The sequence below is a fragment of the Aotus nancymaae genome, unplaced genomic scaffold, assembly GCF_030222135.1.
Source record: "Aotus nancymaae isolate 86718 unplaced genomic scaffold, 86718_ANA_hifiasm-v0.15.2.pri h1tg000009l, whole genome shotgun sequence".
In the NCBI taxonomy this organism is placed as follows: Eukaryota; Metazoa; Chordata; class Mammalia; order Primates; family Aotidae; genus Aotus; species Aotus nancymaae.
In genome coordinates, this window is record NW_026988420.1 from 17,382,428 (window position 1) to 17,401,277 (window position 18,850).

Below are 18,850 nucleotides of genomic sequence, written 5' to 3' on the forward strand. Positions count from 1 at the left end.
GCAAATATCATAGTTAGTAGTGAAACATTGAATGCTTTTCTCTTAGACTGGGAACAGGGCAAGGATGTCTGATCTCGCCCCTTTTATTCAGTGCTATACTGGAAGTGCTAGCCAGTGGAATAAAGCAAGACAAAGGAATAAAAGGGATAAAGATAAGAAGGAAGAAGCGAGCCTGTCTCAGTTCACAAATGCCATAATTATCTATTTTGAAAAGTCAAGAAGTCTACAAAATAGAAACAAAAAACCCAATTAGAAGTAATGAATAAATTTAGTAATGCTTCAGGATAAATCAAATTAAAAAAAAAACCTATATGTCCATATATTAGCAATAAACAATTATTTCAAAAAGTAGTGTTTAGTACAGTGTCAAAAAACATAAAATACTTTTAAATAAATATAACAAGACATTAAAGTCTTTTGTATTGAAAACAACAAACAACTCTGAGAGAAATTTAAAAAATTCTAAATAAAGAGATATATCATGTGTATTGGTTGACAGTCTCAATATTGTTGACTTTTTTTCCTAAATTAAAATATAGATTAAATGCAATCCCAACCTTTTTTTTTTTTTTTTTTTTTTTTTGCGGAAATGAAGAAGCTGATTCTAATGTTTGCACACAAATGCAAAAGACCTGGAATAAGCAAGGTAATTTTAAACAAGAGAAATAATATGAAGGGCTTATACTATCTTTGTTGGGTTATCTAAAGTAAGGGTTTCAAATCTTACTGTAAGTGCAAAAGTAATCAATCCTATTAGAATCAAGTATGGAATTGTCACAAGGACAGACATATAATCAATGGGATAAAACAGAATTCAGAAATAGAGCCAACCATATATGATCAATCCATTTTGACAAAGGCAGCAAGATAATTTAATAGAAAAGGGACACCTTTTTAAACAAATGATACAGAAAAAACTTGATAACCTTTGAAAAGATAAATATTTACCCCTACTCTCTACTACACAGAAAAATTAAATTAAAATGGATGAGAGATCTAAATGTCAAAGCTAAAACTATCAAACTTCTAGAAAGCAAAGTGGAAGAAAATCTGTGTCAAGTTAGAATAGAAAAAGATTTTCTAGATAGAATATAAAAAGGAATAATCATCAACTTAAAAGAGGATAATTTGAATTTCATCAAAATAAAAATCTTCAAGTACACTGTTAAAGGCAATCATAGACTGAAAAAAAAATACAATGGATATTTCTGACCTACAACTTGTAATCAGAATATACAACAAACCTTTACAACTCAACAATAAGAATCAAACAAGTGACTAAAAATGGGAAAAGACTTAGCACTTCACAATGGACACAAAGAACTTTTGCACTTTAATAAGATGTTAAGAAGGTAATTCCTTACAACGGAAAAAATATTTGAACAAACACTGTACCAATAAAATATAGAAATGGTCCATAAGGACATGAAAAGATGTTCAACATCATTATTCATCAGGAAAATAAAAATTAAAACCATGGAGAAATATCACTTCATGCATACCTGAATGTTATAAATTTGAGACTGTAAATAGAAAATGCCAGTGAGGATATGGAGCAACTGGAAGCCTCACACACTGCTGGTAGAATGTGAAATTGCACACCATGATGGAAAATAGTTTGACAGTTATACAATTAAGCATGCAATTACTATACACTCTGGCAATTGTACTTGTAGGTAATTACCCCCCTATCTTCAAGAAAGATAACATGACCACAAAAATATATCTACACAAATGTTCATGGCTGCTTTATTCCTAAGAGCCAAAAACTGTAAACAATTTAAATGTCTACATAGATGCATAATAAACATAAGATAGTATATTCATATGATAGAATGCTACTCAACAATAAAACAACAAGCAAAAATGAAATACATGGAACAACATGGCTACTTCTCGGAAATATTATACAGAGTGAAAGAAGAAAAACACAAAAGACATGTTGTCTGATTCAAATTCTTTAGAACTTAAAAACTGGTAAAAGTCACATATAGTGATAGGATTCAGATCAGGATTTGCTTGGAATGGGACTGACTACTAAGTGGCATTGAAGGAACTTTCTAGGATGATGGAAATATTCTATCTACAGCTTAACTGTGGTGGCAATAGATACAGGTGGATTCCCTTGTCAAAACTCATTGAGCTGTACACCTAAAATATATGCATTTTATTGTATGTAAAAGTTGATTAAAAAATAAACACCCTTTATCAATCAAAATAACAAAACAACAGCAAGAAAAATAACGCCTTCAGGAATGCTTCATTGAGTAGCCCTCTTACTGAAAAAAAAGGAATTATTTTTCATCTCCAGTCCGTTATGAGGAATATAAAATATTGAATAACAATATCATAAAGTTTAAGAAGAACATGACTTTTAACTCAAATACAACTATGATTAAATCTTTTCATGTTAACAAATTCAAACCTCACAAAGGCAGGAGAGAGAGGCATTAACTACCCCATCTTCATATTAAAGAAAAATGGTTTAACTTCCAGTTTAATGGAATTAAACAAAAAAAAAAGAAAAACAGCCTCAGAGAGGTTTTAAATAGCTTCTCTAGAGTTAAAGTGGAAACTGGGATTCAAACTCAGATATTTTGGCACTAAATTCAATGTCCTTTCCACTATACTATGCTGTTTCTTTTCTTATGCATCCTCTTGAAAATATTTTCAATAACCAAAGCTGACAATGTCCTTTCTGTTGCTGGGCCTTAAATTGCATCTCCTTTGATGCTATTAGATAGAAAAAAGCTTTTTCAGTTGGCACTGAGTTTTTTTCTGAAATCTTCTCAATCACTAGCTTTCCAAAGATGTGGTGATCTTTATCTTCCTTGCAGGAGGTTTGGAATCTTTGAACAGTCAAATTAAATTAAATCTTATAACAGCATTTTCTCTCCTGCATTGCTAATGAGAGTAGAAATTGGTACAATATTTCTGGAGAGCCAGTTGGCAATATGTATCAAAACTCTTGGCGTATTCTTGGACTGAGCAATTCCCCTTCTGGGAATTTAACCCAAGGCAATTATTAGAGACGTGTGTATGGATGTGTACATGAGGATGTAACATTATTCACAATAGCAAAAAAATTGAAAACAAGTTCAATGTCTGTGTCAGAGACTGTGGCTTTCCTTCCATTCCCATCTCTTCTTCCTTAACTATAAGAATCCTGGTTTGTAGTTGGGTACATGGTTGCCCAGTAACGCATTACCTACCTTGACCCCTCTTTACAGCTCATTTGTGGTCATTCAAAATATTGTATATGACTGCTAAGAACGTGCCTTGCAGGGAGGTTTTCTTTGACCTTTTCCCTTTCAGCCTACTGGATTGTGAATGTGATGGCTGGACTTGAAGCATATATGTTGAAACATGGGGCAACACTCTAAGGATGATGGAACCACAAGACAGAAGGACTCTCTGGGTCCTGGCACTGTGGGAATCACCATGCAATCCTGGAGTCTTGTTTTGCATAAACAAATATAAACTTCAGTCTAGTTTAAGCAACTGCATTTTAAATTTCCTGTCACAAATAGCCAAATCTAATCCCAACAAATACAGTGTTTAACAGCAAAGGGATAGTTAAATTATGGTATAGGCATAGGGTAGAATCCCAAGCAACTGCTAAAATGACATGAAAAAATTTACTAAGAGGAAAAAAATAAGTGACATACAAAAGAAGGATACACAATATTTGCAAATGTTTTTATTACATTAAATATACATATATATACACACATATATATGTATATATCAGCAAGTTTAATTGCAATTCACTAATTTTAAAGAAAAAGGATATAATAACAGATAAATTTTAAAATATAGAAATTAAATATTGAGGAAGTCTTGTCTCTGTGTGCATTTTAAAAAATGTGCTACAGTTGTTATATGGATGCATAAATGGTTATGATTTCTCTTAAAACTGTATGTGAGCCAGTTATTTAGTAGATGGGTGAATGTATATACTTTATAGCTCCTACTCAAAAAGGATGTGAAGCAGAGGGATATTCTAAAGATGACATCTAGCGGTTGCTGTGGTAACCTTATAGACTACCTGTTAGAAATCTTTTATGTCAGTTTCTAGAGTTGGAATTGACATATTCTTAGCTTTAACATACAAGAACAAGGCAATAACTGGCCATTGTTAACCCTTACAGGGTGTAATTGCCGTAACTATTCAGCCTACAGAGAGTAGTGCAGTCACAGTGGAAGTGTTCAAGAGCAGCCCTACAATGATTAAAGGAATCTAAAACCTGTGCTAGAATTTTCATGGCAACCTTAAAGAACTGTCGCTGCAGCCAACAATAGAAGTTCATGTTTATTACAGAGCACTTACTATTCAACAGGCACAGCGGCAAATACTTTATAAACACCATCTCATTTACATCTTACAGTAGTTTTAAAAAGTAGTATTGTTATTGTTATTTTATAAAAGAGAACAAAACTGAGACTTAGAGAATTTAGCTGAGTTGTTCTAAGCCCTATCATTAGGACAGGATTGTGCCAGTATTCAAACCCAGGTCATCCATCCACACTCTTAAGCACTGCTCTATCCAGTGTCCAGGTGGTTGCCATGAAACCCAGTCTGGGTCTATTATAAACATGCCCCTTTAAGGGAGATACTCTGCAGCAATACTGGCTTATCCAGTCTAGCCTTAATCATCTACACTCATTAAACAACAACCACTTTGACTATAACACTGTCGTGATTTCTCCAAGTATGATGTACCCTTGTTATGACATTGAAGTATATGACTAAGCTTGTAAGAACAATTGTTTCACATCATAATTTTATTCTGAAGCCTAGCTGTAAAGTCAGACAGAATGGCTAAATGGGGTAAGCCTAATACCTGCTTCCCTGAAGAGCTGACCTTGGAATAAGCTCTAAAGCCGAGCTCCTTGGAGAGCGGCTATGGAGGGGCAGCAATGGCATGCCTTGTTTAAAGTGCAGCATCTTAGACCCTACCCTACATGTACTGAATCAGAATTTGCATTTTAACAAGAACCTCATGAGATTCGCAGGCACGTTGAGGTTTGAAAAGCACTGCTTTAAAGAGTGGATAGCGTTTCAGCAGCACATGCAGAGGGAACAGCACTGTAGATACAGGGAATGGCAAGAGCAAAGGTACAGTGGTGGGAATGAATAAAGCCATTTTGGAAGAATGTCCTATCTGGTTGAGCTGTGGCACAAACTGGAATGAAAGATGGTGAGTAGTGGGAAGATAGATACAATGGAATTCATGGAGGGCTTAAGAACTACACCTTGTTCTGGAGGTAATGGAATAACAAAGTTTTTGGTCAGAAGGTGAGGTAATTTTTTTAATTGACTAGACTCTTAAAATTTATAAAACATGTAAGCTTTGTGATACATTCAGAACTTAACCTTTGGGTAAGATGTGACTCCATACTTTCCCTTTAGTCTTCACCTCCCCAAACAAATCTATTATTAATAGGTATTAATTTTATGGAGGTTATTAAAAGAGAATGAAGTGAATGCTGATGGCAAAAAGGAACACTTCTGAATTCTTCACCTATCATGCATTTACTGTTAGAGATTTGATGGTTAAACTGACCTAGGAGATTTAAAAACCCGAACAATCTTGTTCTTCATGAGTAGATAGAACAAACAGACAAAGTGTATTGTCCCTCTGTATTCTGCGTGGGTCAGGCTCTCCTTTACTCTCTCATTCTGAGAAGGGCTCCCAAATCCCCCCAGGCTCCTTTGATGAGGAATCTATGCGAGACAGAAGCTATTTTGTAAAGCTGTCAGCTGTCCTGAATAAGGCAGCCAGGAATAAGAGAAACAGATGAGAGGTACATTCTCAGGCATGAGGGGGAGCCTTGTCTGCCTTGGATTAAAAGGAGAAGGGAAGAGGATTTTGGAGGGTGGGTGAGTCAACTGAATGGAATCTTCATCTGCAGGCTGACAGCAGCATTACAGACACAAAATGAGCCAACAAAGACACCCAATGATTGGTGGAGGGACAAAGACAAGGAAGGGATAAGTGCAGCTAGACACAGGATGCTTCATATCAGGAGCAGTTGCATTTCTCAGGGAGGGTGAGTTGGAGGGAAAAGGAGAAAGGTAAAAATCAAAATATTTGCTCCAGTACCTTGGGCCTTGCTAACTAGGACATTCTTTGTTCCCACCAGTTGGTGACTTAACCAGTTCCCTTAAGGAAGCTCAAAGACTGATATAACTGCTAGGTCCTACAAGTCAGGTGCTGGGAATTTGCATTGCTCTCAGTAAGCACTGGGTATAGCTGCTCAAAATCCGACTGTGTGATACAGTTAACCTTCCCCAACAAATATAATGACAGATAACTGCAATTAACCTCATCTGGAAAAGGGAAACCCACACATACTGGGGTGGGCTATACCATTATCCACAGCATGTGAGAATATCCTGTTGGCCAGAAGATTCAGGAACTGCTTACCCTGTCGGAGGTGTGTGTTCCTCACGCGGCCTCCCCAGAATCTGGTCACAACAGTGGTCTTTCTTAGCTTTTGTCCTTTGTGACCACATCTAAGCTGGTCATTGGGATTATATTTCAGGGGCTTTGCCAAGGTAACAGGCCGTTTTTAATTGGGGGTTCAGCTGTCACAGTCTCTTGTTTGCCAGGTAGAAGTTTCGTGTTTATTTGCAGTTGATTAACTCCACAATCCAAGCTGGAGATAGTTTGAATTTACTCCCAGCCTAAGGATTTTCATCTTCGAGTAATGGATCTTGATGATTTGTTCATGCCCTTAGCCCTCAGCTTAAATGACTTCTCCCTGGGCCTCTTCAGGGCCATTCAGAACAATTACCTGGGGTAGAGGTCACAGCTAATATACCCTTTTTGCCCCCAGGTTGCATTCCGGGGATTGCTTTTTGCTGAGGCTTGACTGTCATTTTTCTTCAATTAGATATGCCAGACTTATGGGGAGTTTGAAGGAGACGTGGGGCTCAAGGCTCTGTGAGGCTTCACTCAGCTCCTTGATTATGTTTTTCTTTCATTTTCTTGCACTAACTTCACTTTGATGGAAAAAATTTTGCTTATTCTGTTTTTAAACCTTGCCAGGTTGCTGACTTTCAGTTCTCTCAGGTTGGCCTTAGTCAGAATGGGTCTATTTTAGTGATATTATATTTTCTTCTCTTTCTGCTTTCAGAGGGACTATGTTCAGTAGGAGACTGAATTTGTCTTATAAATGTATATGATCCCTTCCAATTCCTGACTACTTTGTCTCTGGCTTTAACAGAAACATAGTCTGAGTCTCAAAATACGAGCAGTGGTTTACGAGCAGCTGTGCAAACACATAAGAAGAATGCAGATCAGCCTCTCAACTTAGTATTGATAGGTCTCCATGAACCTCTTCCTAGATCCTCTCAGCTAATCACTCTTGTTAGGGTCTTTTACTTACAATTTTTTCCCAATTTGGAATTTGTTCTGATTGTTTAGGGAGTTAGTGACAGAAATCCAACCACTAATTGGCTTCAACATAGTGGGAAAACTTATTTCACTTAAATGAAAAGTTCATTTGGAGATCAGGTATGGTTGGATCTAAAAGCCATCTCAGCTTTTCTTTGCAAAACATTGGTTTTATTCTCAGGCAAGCACTTCCAACCTGGTAGTTTCACATCCCAGCCTTTATCTTCTGAACTCAGCAACTCCAGGGGGAAAATATCTCTTTCATAGTAGTTGCAGCAGTAACCTGGAGGTGATGCTCATTGGCTAAGAAGGACCTGGGTTGGAACACGTGCACCAACTGGGATAAGTCACTGTAGCTAGTTGGATGGAATGCTCTGGTTTGGCTAAGCCTATGTCATGTGGCCATCCTAATAGCAAGGGTGGGGAGTCTATTGCATGATTAATTTGGTGAAGAGATGAATTCTTAACAAAAACAAAAACAAAAACTGGATGCTAAGCAGGAAAAAACAATAAATGTCTTTCATGTCCTGATAGGTCAGTTTTGAAACCGATCCAAGAAACCAGTTTTTATACCCAAAGAAACTCTGCAGTTAAAAAAAATTAAATATGGAAAAAATATAAAGATTCTAAAAAACCAATTTTATTACATGTGGCTGGACTGACTCTGAAATATTATTTAACAAGTGCTGAAGTCTCATGTAACATACTAGTTCCACATACTAAGCCTCTGATCCTTTAGTCAGTCTTCTGGTTTGAATTCAGATGATGTTATGTGGTAAGTATTTCACAGAAATGGTAGGAAATGGTGGAAGCTTCACCAGTATTCCACAAATATTAATGAGCCACTTCCATGCCGTAGGCATGGAACTGGGGACTGGGATACAAATTTGATGAAGACATGGTTCATACCCTAGAAGGACTCAGAATGGGGGTAAGAATATAATTTAAATAAATAAATCACAATGTATCGCGAAATGCCTGTAACAAAGGACACCATTGTCTCCTGAAGTCTCACAAATTGCTAGGCACTGTGCTTTTTCCTTCTTCCTTAAATTTCAAAGCAACTCCTCAAGGTAGGCATTATTCCCTGAAGACATTGAGGTTTGGAGAGATGAAGTCTTTTTGGTCAACCAGCTAGTGAGTAGCAGGAAGATTTGGGAATTCTATTTGGAAATACTTTATTTCTCAGTATTTGGGGATACTACAAAAGCATGACCATTCTTTAAGCCATCCACAAGCTTTGGGACCATTTATTTATTTCATCTCCATCTTGTAGCGCTTATCTGTCACGAGGTCTTACTAATTCTTCCTAAGCAATGTTTTTGAGATCTCACCCTATACTTCTTCCTACTCATGGGTCAGGCTTTCAACAACCTGTACCTAGATTGCAAGGGCAGTTTAAATGACCTTTTTAGTTACAGTCTCTCTTTAATTTATTCTACTACTAAGTGGGTTTTTGAGGTTGGCAGAAGTTGTATACCATACAATACTGCCCTGATCATTTATTTAATAAATATTTATTACAAGGCAGTCATTGTCCTGGATGCTGCTTTAAAGCTTCACATAAAGCCCAATCATTTTTAGGATTTCGTGAATGTTTAGAAAGGCAATCCTCCATATTCTCCTAATAAAACACACATCAACAATCCTTTGCTCCACAAACCTCAATGGTTTCTCACTGCTGCCTTAAAAGTGTTGAAAATTTTTAGCTTAGCATCAAGATCTTCCTCAGCTATGCCACCCACTCATACTCATTCTGCCCGTTGTTCTTGACCCGTCCACTGCAACCAGCTGGCTGACTCAGTCCCTGTAGAGTCTGTGTCTGCCCTTCTCCATATCTTCTTGTTCATATCATTCACAGGTTCTCTCCATTACTGGAAGTTCTGGCTGTTTGTGATCTTTCTTACTTTTTTTTTTTTTTTTTTTTTTGAGACCAAGTCTTGCTCTATCACCCAAGCTGGAGTGCAGTGGCATGATCTCAGCTCACTGCAACCTCTGCCTCCTGGGTTCAAGCGATTGTCCTCCCTCAGCCTCTTCAGTAGCTGGGAATACAGATGCGTAGCACCACTCCCAGCTCATTTTCATATTTTTAGTAGAGACGGGGTTTCACCATGTTGCCCAGGTTGGCTTCGAACTCCTGGCCTCAAGTGACCTACTGACCTCCCAAAACGCTGGAATTACAGGTGTGAGCCACTGTGTGTGGCCTGATGGTAATCTTATCTGTAAACTCTGAGATGGCTTCCTGTTTGTACTTCCTGTACTTTGTCTGTGTCATTGACACTTGTGACCTCCTCTAGACTGTGATGAGTTTATTTTTTTAATGTGTGTTTTCTTCTAACAAGGCTGTTTGCTTTATTGCATCACCAATATGTGATTAAACATCTGTTGAAAAAGGGCTTGAAAGTGCTCTAATTACTGGTGGACACGAGCTTTTGTGCAGAATAGGAATAGAAGGACTCAGCTAAGAGGAAAAGAGATGAGGACAAATACCGCACAGATGAAAAATTCCTTCTTAGTCTTTTTTATTTTTATCCTTTTTTAGAGACAGAGTCTCACTCTGTTGCCTAGGCTGGAGTGCAGTGGCATGATCATAGCTCTCTGCAGCCTTGAACTCCTGGGCTCAAGAGACTTTCGCTCTCAGCTTCCTGAGTAGCTGAAGCTGCCAAGTGTACAACATCATGCTTGGCTATTTTTTTTTTCTGACTTTTTGTAGAGATGGGGTCTTGCTATGTTGCCTAGGGTGGTTTTAAAGTCCTGGTTGTAAGTAATCCACCTGCCTCCGCCTCCCAAAGTGCTGGGATTACAGACATAATCCACTGCACTTGGCCCCTCAGTCTTTATTCTTCATCTTGCTTTGATACATTCTCTGGTGAAGGAGAAAGTCTCTTCTTGCCTGCAGGGTGGGAAGGACACAAAGTAGGAACCAATAACTGAAAGTCAAGTACTAAAGTCAATTTTACTAACTCACTTTGGATTAAAAATAGTAATTTTTTTTTTTTAAGATGGAGTCTCGCTTTGTCACCCAGGCTGGAGTGCAGTGGCATGATTTCGGCTCACTGCAACCTCCACCTCCCAGGTTTAAGCGATTCTCCTGCCTTGGCCTCCTGAGTAGTTGGGATTACAGGTGTGTGTCACCACGCCTGGCTAATTTTTGTATTTTTAGTAAAGACTATGTTGGTCAAGCTGGTCTCAAACTCCTGATCTCATGATCCACTTGCCTCAGGCTCCCAAAGTGCTGAGATTACAGGCATGAGCCACCATGCCCCGCCAGTACAATGTTTTTTTTTTTTTTTATTATTCATTGATTTAATTTCCTTCATGCAGAGATTTTAATAATACCGGTAGTTTAAGAAGTAATTTTATATGGGATTTAAGATTACATAGTTTTGATAATATCTTTATTAACATAATGATATTTATGGGAAACTTCTTTTCTAAGTGAAGACTACATCAGTTAAATCCTTATTTTATGTTAAGGGGAACTTGTGATTAGTGTTGATATTTTATAGAGGTTTTCTCTGATTTTCTCTGGGTTAAAGCACCTAAGTAGTGAATAAAATATCATTTGTTTCTGTGCTACTCTTGTAGAGGGTGTTTTGGCTGACTTCAGGGCTGAATTATTTTCTCTGAAATGATTTTACAGGAAAAAGACCAGCAATTTGCTGATAACTTTTTTTTTTAATAAATAACTGCTTATTCAAGACATAATCATGAATTGATTATACAATGGGATAACAGGAATGTGAGTTAATGACACTCGTTATAAAATAAATTAAAACAGTTTCTCTCTGCTTTGGAGACTCACACTGCTGAAGATTGACTTTAGTTTTTTCAAGAAATAATTTTAAAAAAGAAAATAAGAAAAACTGTTAAGTTGATTTGTTTTCTTTCAAACAGTCTTAATAGCTTCAATTTCTGGAACTTACTTCTTGAAGACAGCAACATTGCACTTGATAGCATTTTGCTCATTCATCTCCAGAATGCTTGTTCAGTTGAGAAATGAAAATGGGTCTCAGTACAGTACATAGAGTGATTTGTTCTAAATGGCACTAAAACTGTTTCTGGCCTAGGGAAGTAGTAGTTCAGGGTCCTGTATAAGTCAATGCTTACTCTGAAACAAGGATGCAATAATCCAGCCAAATTTGCAGATTAGAAACATTCTTATGGCTTAATTTTTTCCCTAGTCATATGTTATTGGTTTTATGTAATACGAAAGGGGAAATGTGCACAGGCACAGACATGATTCTGTGTTAGGGGGCTAATATTTTCCCATGTTTTTGATGCAAGTTGCTTTTGTTTACATACAGTGTGCTCTAGTGTGTGATGTATTGGTGTTATATGTTCAATAACACAGAAAATATTTTATTTAAATGATTGGAATATAAATACTGTTTTTCAGATGTGATTTCTTGACATTTTGGGGAAAGACTAGCGTATCTATTGCTTTTGTTTTAGGAACAAAAGTAAACTCTGTAGGGAGTGCACCAAAATCCTCACCCTTTAAAACCAAACTAAGAGGAACAAATAGTTGCTTCATTCACCTTTTGGTCTTCCTGTGGTATGGTATCCCCCTTCAGTCTATTGTTTGTTTTGCTTTATCTTTGACTCCAAGAGAGATCAAAATACATTTTTTTGAATTATAGTTTGGCAATATGCTGGGAAATGGGAATACACATAACATAAAGCAATTTTTTTCCATAGTGCTTTTAATATTGAGACAGATTTTTATCTAATAGAGCCAACAGAATGTAACAAGAGTGCACCAGCAGCCCAGAGCTGTAAACACAACTTCCTGATGACATATCCCTAGGGGGACAGATCATACAGTTTCTATATTATTCAGCCTGTCATTCTACTGGCACAGAACTGATTTTTGCTTCAGAAAAATGTTTCTTTTCTGAAACTCCAGCTGTCCTTCATTCATAAAGCAGTGTTTTAATAAGGTGGTTGTTTAGGATGAAACAATGATACCACTAATAATGAATCACTAACAATACAGCACACTTCTTATCATGGATGGTCTACTGTATGTCAAACAGCTGGAGGAAACGTGGGGGAAAATGCAGTCGAGCATTTAAATATCATAGCTGGATGTTTCCAAACATAAGTATCCAGATGCTTAGCTTTGTGGAGGTAATATGTTTGATTGCCTGCTTTTTAAAATATTTTATCTGGATCTTTTGATGTTCTGTAGGTGGAGTGATGGACTATTCTTCATTTTCAGTGTGCTGAATGATTTTTTTATCGTGATGATTAGAAAAACAGTAATGTTGAAGACTAGCAGAGGCCAGGCCTGGCAGGAATTGTGTGAGCTAAAGGAGAAGAGGAAGACATGAGACTTGGACTGTGGTTAAATGGGTCCCTCTCCTGGCTAATGCATATGGAAGCAGGCACCTTTTAAAGACATCAGCTGAAGTAGATTCAGTTTTCAGTTAAGGGAAATATAGCAATTATGTTGTTCGGTGGAAGAACCAGATTCTCTTGTCTTCCCTGAGACCCAGAGGCTGAATAACCAGGAGCTTCCAGAAATATTAGGTTATAAGCAAGAAAGAAAAGTATCCAATGTGCCATTGAAGATACTGGCTTAAAAGAAGTCTGTTCTTACCATGCTGAAGTAGAGCTCTTCTCTTCCACAGACAGATGCCTCATCAGGCAAAATTAAACATCTAGGAAAATAAAATGCTTTCTCTTTTTAGGATCTCAGAGTACCGCACTCAAATGAACTCATGCTTCCCACTATACTCCAATACCGGTTATTGGTACTTACAATTAGAGTCATTGCCAAATGCTTCACTAAATGAAAACCCCTGAAAATTAATTATCTCAGCAAAGATGGCTCACTTTCAGAACCGGATTCATAAGTCCTGGCACCAAAATAAATGCCAACTCCCTCCTAAGAATGAAAGGAAAAATAGTCATTTACTGACATGTCCCTGCAGGGATCAATAACATTACAGATCATGGAGGAGACAAGAATAGCCTGGGCAAATTAATAAGTTGGCCTCCTCACTGATTTGAGATGACTAGTTAAATAGCATTCTGCACTGATGAGGACTCTGTGGCACGAGGAACAATGTCATCATTAATGTGTGAGAGTGTTTAGCATTTTGAACACTTCACACATAAAGAGAACTTAACACAGGACTATTTATTGGGCTTTAGACAGATGGTTTAATGTTTTTTTAGCCCTCAGCCTATCAGACCACCCGTGGTTTCCTTCAGCCAAGGGCTTTTAAAAAATAATTGGTCTATAGCAATTTTCTAACAAGACTGACTGCAATACATGTCTCTAAATCTTTTTCTTACCCTTAACTATCCCTTGCTGTGGTTTGTGGTTGACAGACTTCCCTGACACTGATTCCTCACATATAAGTAATTACTGACATAAAAGGAGATGAGGGGGCTGAAATATCATCATTAATGGTTCCTTCATTGCAGAAAAAGCTATTTAGAAATGATTGTTTTGGAAAACAGTTCTTCCCTGATTAGACATTGCCTGACACTCTAGAATATGTTTCCCAAAAATCTTTCAATACAGGAAATGGCAACCCAACATAGATGGGTGACTGTGGGTGGCAGAGGATACATTGCACTGAGCATATATGTGTTTATCTTAAAATGGTAAAGAAGGGCAACTGTGCCTCTGTGTGGGAATTATGTGAGTGTGCTTAGAAAGAAATAAAGTGGCTGTGGATCCCTCCTCTTATTGTCAAAAAGAGAGGCCAGTATAATGGAAAAGCAAGCAGGATGTGTTTTTATACTGCAAACTTCTGCAGGGATCTTAATGACCACCTACACTGCCCTGGCCACTGGTCAGCTCTTCATGCCCTTCTTTGGGTCCTTTTAGTGAAACAGCATGGCCCAGAGGCCCAGAGACTGTGGACTGGCCCATATGGTTGCTTATTTGCATATTCTTCTGTATGTAGCTTCCCTAGTAGGGTTTTCAAGAGGCACGCTTAGGCTTGGGGCAGAGAAAGCCAGTATACAGCAGAGAGGGCTTAGTGATGAGATGTTCTAAGGGAAAAGTGTCCTGTGACTGAGCACTTGGGAGGGCTTGAGAAGCCTGAAAATCTTAGTGCAGAGCCCGCGATTGGCTTTTCTCTTTGAGGAATAAATATGTCTCGCTGGAGGCTCAGATTTCCTGCTGACACTTTACGCAGGGTTGGATTGGAGTCCTTGCTGATTCTGTGGCTGTTGCTAGTGTCAGGATTTTCACCAATACTGTCAATTTTCTCACCTGTGAGGAAGACGCCCCCGGCACCAGCATCGGTGTTTCGTCTGATCACGTCCAGTTTAATTTCCAGCGCAAGGTGCCGAGTCAGTTTCACCTGATGAAGCAATTTAACAGCTCTCTGCTTTGGGTGCTCGAAGACGACGGGCAGTTGACCGTCGGGGACGCAGCCTGGACCGCGAGCGGCTGTGCGGTCAGGCCCCACAGTGCGTGCTGGCCATTGACGAGGTCAGCTTCTCAAGGGAGCAGTTCCGGCTGGTGCACGTGGAAGTGGAGGTGAGGGACGTCAATGACCATGCGCCGAGCTTCCCCCTGGGCCCAGATCCCGGTGGAGGTGTCCGAGGGTGCGGTCCTGGGCACGCGCATCCCCCTGGAGGTGCCGGTGGACGAGGACGTGGGCGCCAACGGGCTGCAGAGCGTGCGCCTGGCAGAGCCGCACAGCCTCTTGTGCGTGGAGCTGCAGACGCGCCTCGCTCTTCGCTGCTGCCGCCGCCGCGCTCGGGGGAGCGGACGCTAGCTCGTCGGCGGGAGCTGGGATGCCCGAGGCTGGGGCCATTTCACTGGTCCTGGAGTGGTCGCGCGAGAGTCTGGTGGCTCTGGTCAGCACCTCGGACAGGGACTCTGGCTCCCACGGGCAGGTGCGCTGCGCCCTCTACCGGCACCAGCACTTCAGGCTGCAGCCGGCCTACTCGGGCAGCTACCTGCTGGTGACCGCGGCTTCGCAGGACCGCGAGCGCATCGCCGAGTACAACCTGACGCTGGTGACCGAGGACACGGTGCGCGTGTGGGCGACGAGAACGACAACCTGTTCCTGTTCACGCGGCCGGTCTATGAGGTGTCGGAGCGCGAGAATGACCTGCTGGCTCCTACCTGGCCACGGTGGCCACCCGGGACTCAGACCTGGGCCTCGATGGCCACGTCACCTACCGGCTGCTGGAGGCCGAGGTGGGCCGCGTCGGGGGTGCAGTGTCCACTTATGCCTAGGCGACCCAACTACTGGGGAGCTGCGTGCTGGACGACGCTTTGACCGCGAGGAGCCGGCGGAGATGCAGGGGCGTCTGGACGCGCCCGACCGCAGCTCTCAGCCGCGCTGGGGCCTGGCCATAGTACGACTGCAGGTGGAGGACCAGAACGACCACGCGCCCTGCCTGGTGGCCCCGCTGCTCCTCAATGGCTCAGCCCGGCTGCCTCTGCCTCGAGATGCTCCACTAGGCCACCTGCTGACCCATCTGCAAGCAAAAGATGCGGACGAGGGTGCCAACGCTGAGCTGACTTACATTCTCCTCAGCAGCGACGGCGGCCCCGGGATGCTGGCGCTGCACTCGACTCTGCAGCACTGCCTGTCCCTGTAGCCCGCCCTCCCACTGACGGCAGTCATCGAGGTGAGGGACGGAGGCCAGCCCACTCTGTCGTGCAGGGCTACATTGCTTCTCGTGCCTACTGCCCGGCGCCACCTGGCGCAGAAGTGGTGCTGATGCCGCCGCTGCTACCGCACGAGGGAGGGGAGCCGTACATCAGGCAGGGAATGGGAGGGCAGCTTGAACCCCACCTGTTCTGGGTCGGTGTTTTGGCCAGCGGCTGCGTCCTTCTCCTAGTGGCCATCGTCACTGTGACTTGTCCCTGCCAAGGAACGTGAAGAAGCTCCGTGGGCACTGCCCAAGCAGAATTCAGGCAACGAGTGACCACGCTGGTCCACTTGTCAGAGCTATAGGGGCTGACTCTGGGGGCTTCCACTCTAGGTTCTTCGTGGACACACGGCCAGTTTCCATTTCCACAGGGGCCCAGGCGGTCGAGTCTGTGGAGAATTCCCAGTCTGAGGTCAGTGAGGTGTCTTGGAGCTCCTCTTGCTGGGAGAGGAGCAGGATTGCATGGGCCCAGGTATGGCACCCCTGGTGTTCTTAACGTCCTCATTCACTTGGAGTAGATTTTCATGCTAGGAGCCTTATGAAAATTCAGTGCCTGATTTGGGACTTCAAATTGCTGATATTTCTGGGTTTGTTTGTTGGTTTATTTGAAAGGAAAAATTATCCACAGACAAGGTTAGAGGGAGGTTTGAGAGTCACATGCTCATTCATGAAGGTCCACGTCTGTTTCTGCTGTTTTTGCCTATGGTAACTTCCTTTGGGTACAATTTGGATACAGTCGTCCCTCAGGGTTAATGCTGTGTTTCTGAAGCACTCCAGATAAGGAAACGGCCCCTGCTCTGGCAGTTTTGATATCTGACAATGAAATATTATTAACTGCTGCTCTCACCACCTTTTAAAAATAGGGTTCAATCTCAGTTCCTTTTCATTCCTCATCCCCTTATGGAGAAAATAAATCTGTGGCAAGTTTAAGGTAATTTCAGAATATTTATTGTTATCTCTAAGCAATATGTTGAACATTATATATATTTTTATGGATACCAAAGTAATTCTTTCATTTTCACTGTCAGTATACGTTCAAATCTAGATGAATTCAGTGTGAAGGACAGTGGAAAAGGAGACAGTGACTTGAATGACAGCCATTTGGATATCAGCAGAGAGGGCTTCAAGAAAACATTCTATGAAATGATTGCAAAATAAGGGGTAAGTTCAAACCTGTGACTCTGAAGCTCTTCCTCTCACAGCACCGTAAGACTCATTCCTGACTCAATTGCAGTACTAAACAAGTGGCCCCGACTGTGTATTCATAGAGGGAGTATCTCGGTCATTTCAGGTTTCTTTAACAAGATACCATAGACTGGGTGGCTTAAGCAACGAACATCTATTTCTCATAATAGATAATGAATTTTATATAGACTAGGATTCCATTTGCGGGAACATATGAGTATGTAATTTGGTTTGGCTTTGCATTGTTTATAGAATGCTGCACCAATGCAACCTCACTCTATCCTGTCCATCTGCTGTGTCATTTGGGGGTTATGCTTCGAGCCCAATTCTCTGTAAAGGTGTCTGATTCTGGAGTGGTAGCTCCTGTGGTGAAAGGCATTGTCAATTATGAGGTGTTTTGTGTTCGTCTCCATGAAAATGGGCACTAGATCTTTAGTCCCTCAAAGAAAATATCTTACTCAAAGGGGAGTCCTAATGGCATGTCCTACTGACTCAAATGCCTCTTCACCGTAACAGATGTTTTTGCACAATCTACGTTCAGTTCCTTTGACTTTTTTTTTTTTTTTAAAGAGGGGCTTCCAGAAGCAACTGCCTCCTGGTTACCTTCCTCTGAATATTCTCTAGTGGTCAATGTCTTTTCTAAAATGAGAAACATGGAGTTGTACACAATGATTCAGTACCAGCCTCCCGTCTGAGGTCCAAATTTGCATATACAATTGCTTACTCACCATCTCCATTTAGATTCTGAATGGACATGCTATACATTCAAAACTAAACTCTTGGTTCCTATTCTCCAAACCTGTTTTTCCTCTAGTGTCGCTATCTCAGTAAAAATGACACATCTATTCAGCTAGTTGCTTGCTCTGGCTTAAATCCCTGGTGTTATTCTTGATTTGTTTCTTCCTACACACAACTTTCAATCCATCAGCAAACTCTGTTGAATTTTCTTTCAAAATATTTCTCCATCAATTCACTTCTCACCACCTTCATTACTACCACTCTACCCTACAAACTGTCATCACTTGCCCAACAATGGCAGTAGCCTCAAACCTGGCCCCTCTGCTTCTACTCTTGCCCTCTTGCAGACTATTTTGCATATGAGAACTGGACTGGTCTCATACTTCATAAATCATGTCACATTACTCATCTCTCCAAACACTTGTCACTTAAATGAAATCCCAAATCCTTATCATGGTGTCTCAATTACTATTGCTGCGTAACAAACCAGGCTGAAATGTAGCAGCATAAAATAACCATTTTATTATGCTCATGGATTCTGTGGTCAATTTAGACAAGGTACAGCAGGGATGGCTTGTCTTTGTTCCAAAGTATCTGGGGCCTTAGCTAGGATGATATAAAGGTTGGAGGCTGGAACCATCTGAAAGCTTCTTTAGTTACACACCAGGTATATGGGCTACGATGAGCCAAGGTCTAGGACAGCTGACTTGGTGGAGTAGGAAAAAGGGAGACTTCATATTCTCTTTACAGGTAGCTAGACCTCTCAGCCTGGCAGCCTCTGCAAAGTCACGTGGCAGCTTGGGCTGCAAACATGAATGATTCATCTAATAGGACAGAAGTTACATCCTCTTTTATGACCCAGCTTCTGAAATGACACGGTCATTTCC

General features: G+C 40.8%; 1 pseudogene; it reads left to right on the plus strand.

Moving 5' to 3' along the window:
* Positions 1–589: 589 nt before the first annotated feature.
* On the plus strand, positions 590–15,986 carry LOC105726657 (protocadherin-8-like; annotated as a pseudogene).
* Positions 15,987–18,850: the final 2,864 nt, after the last annotated feature.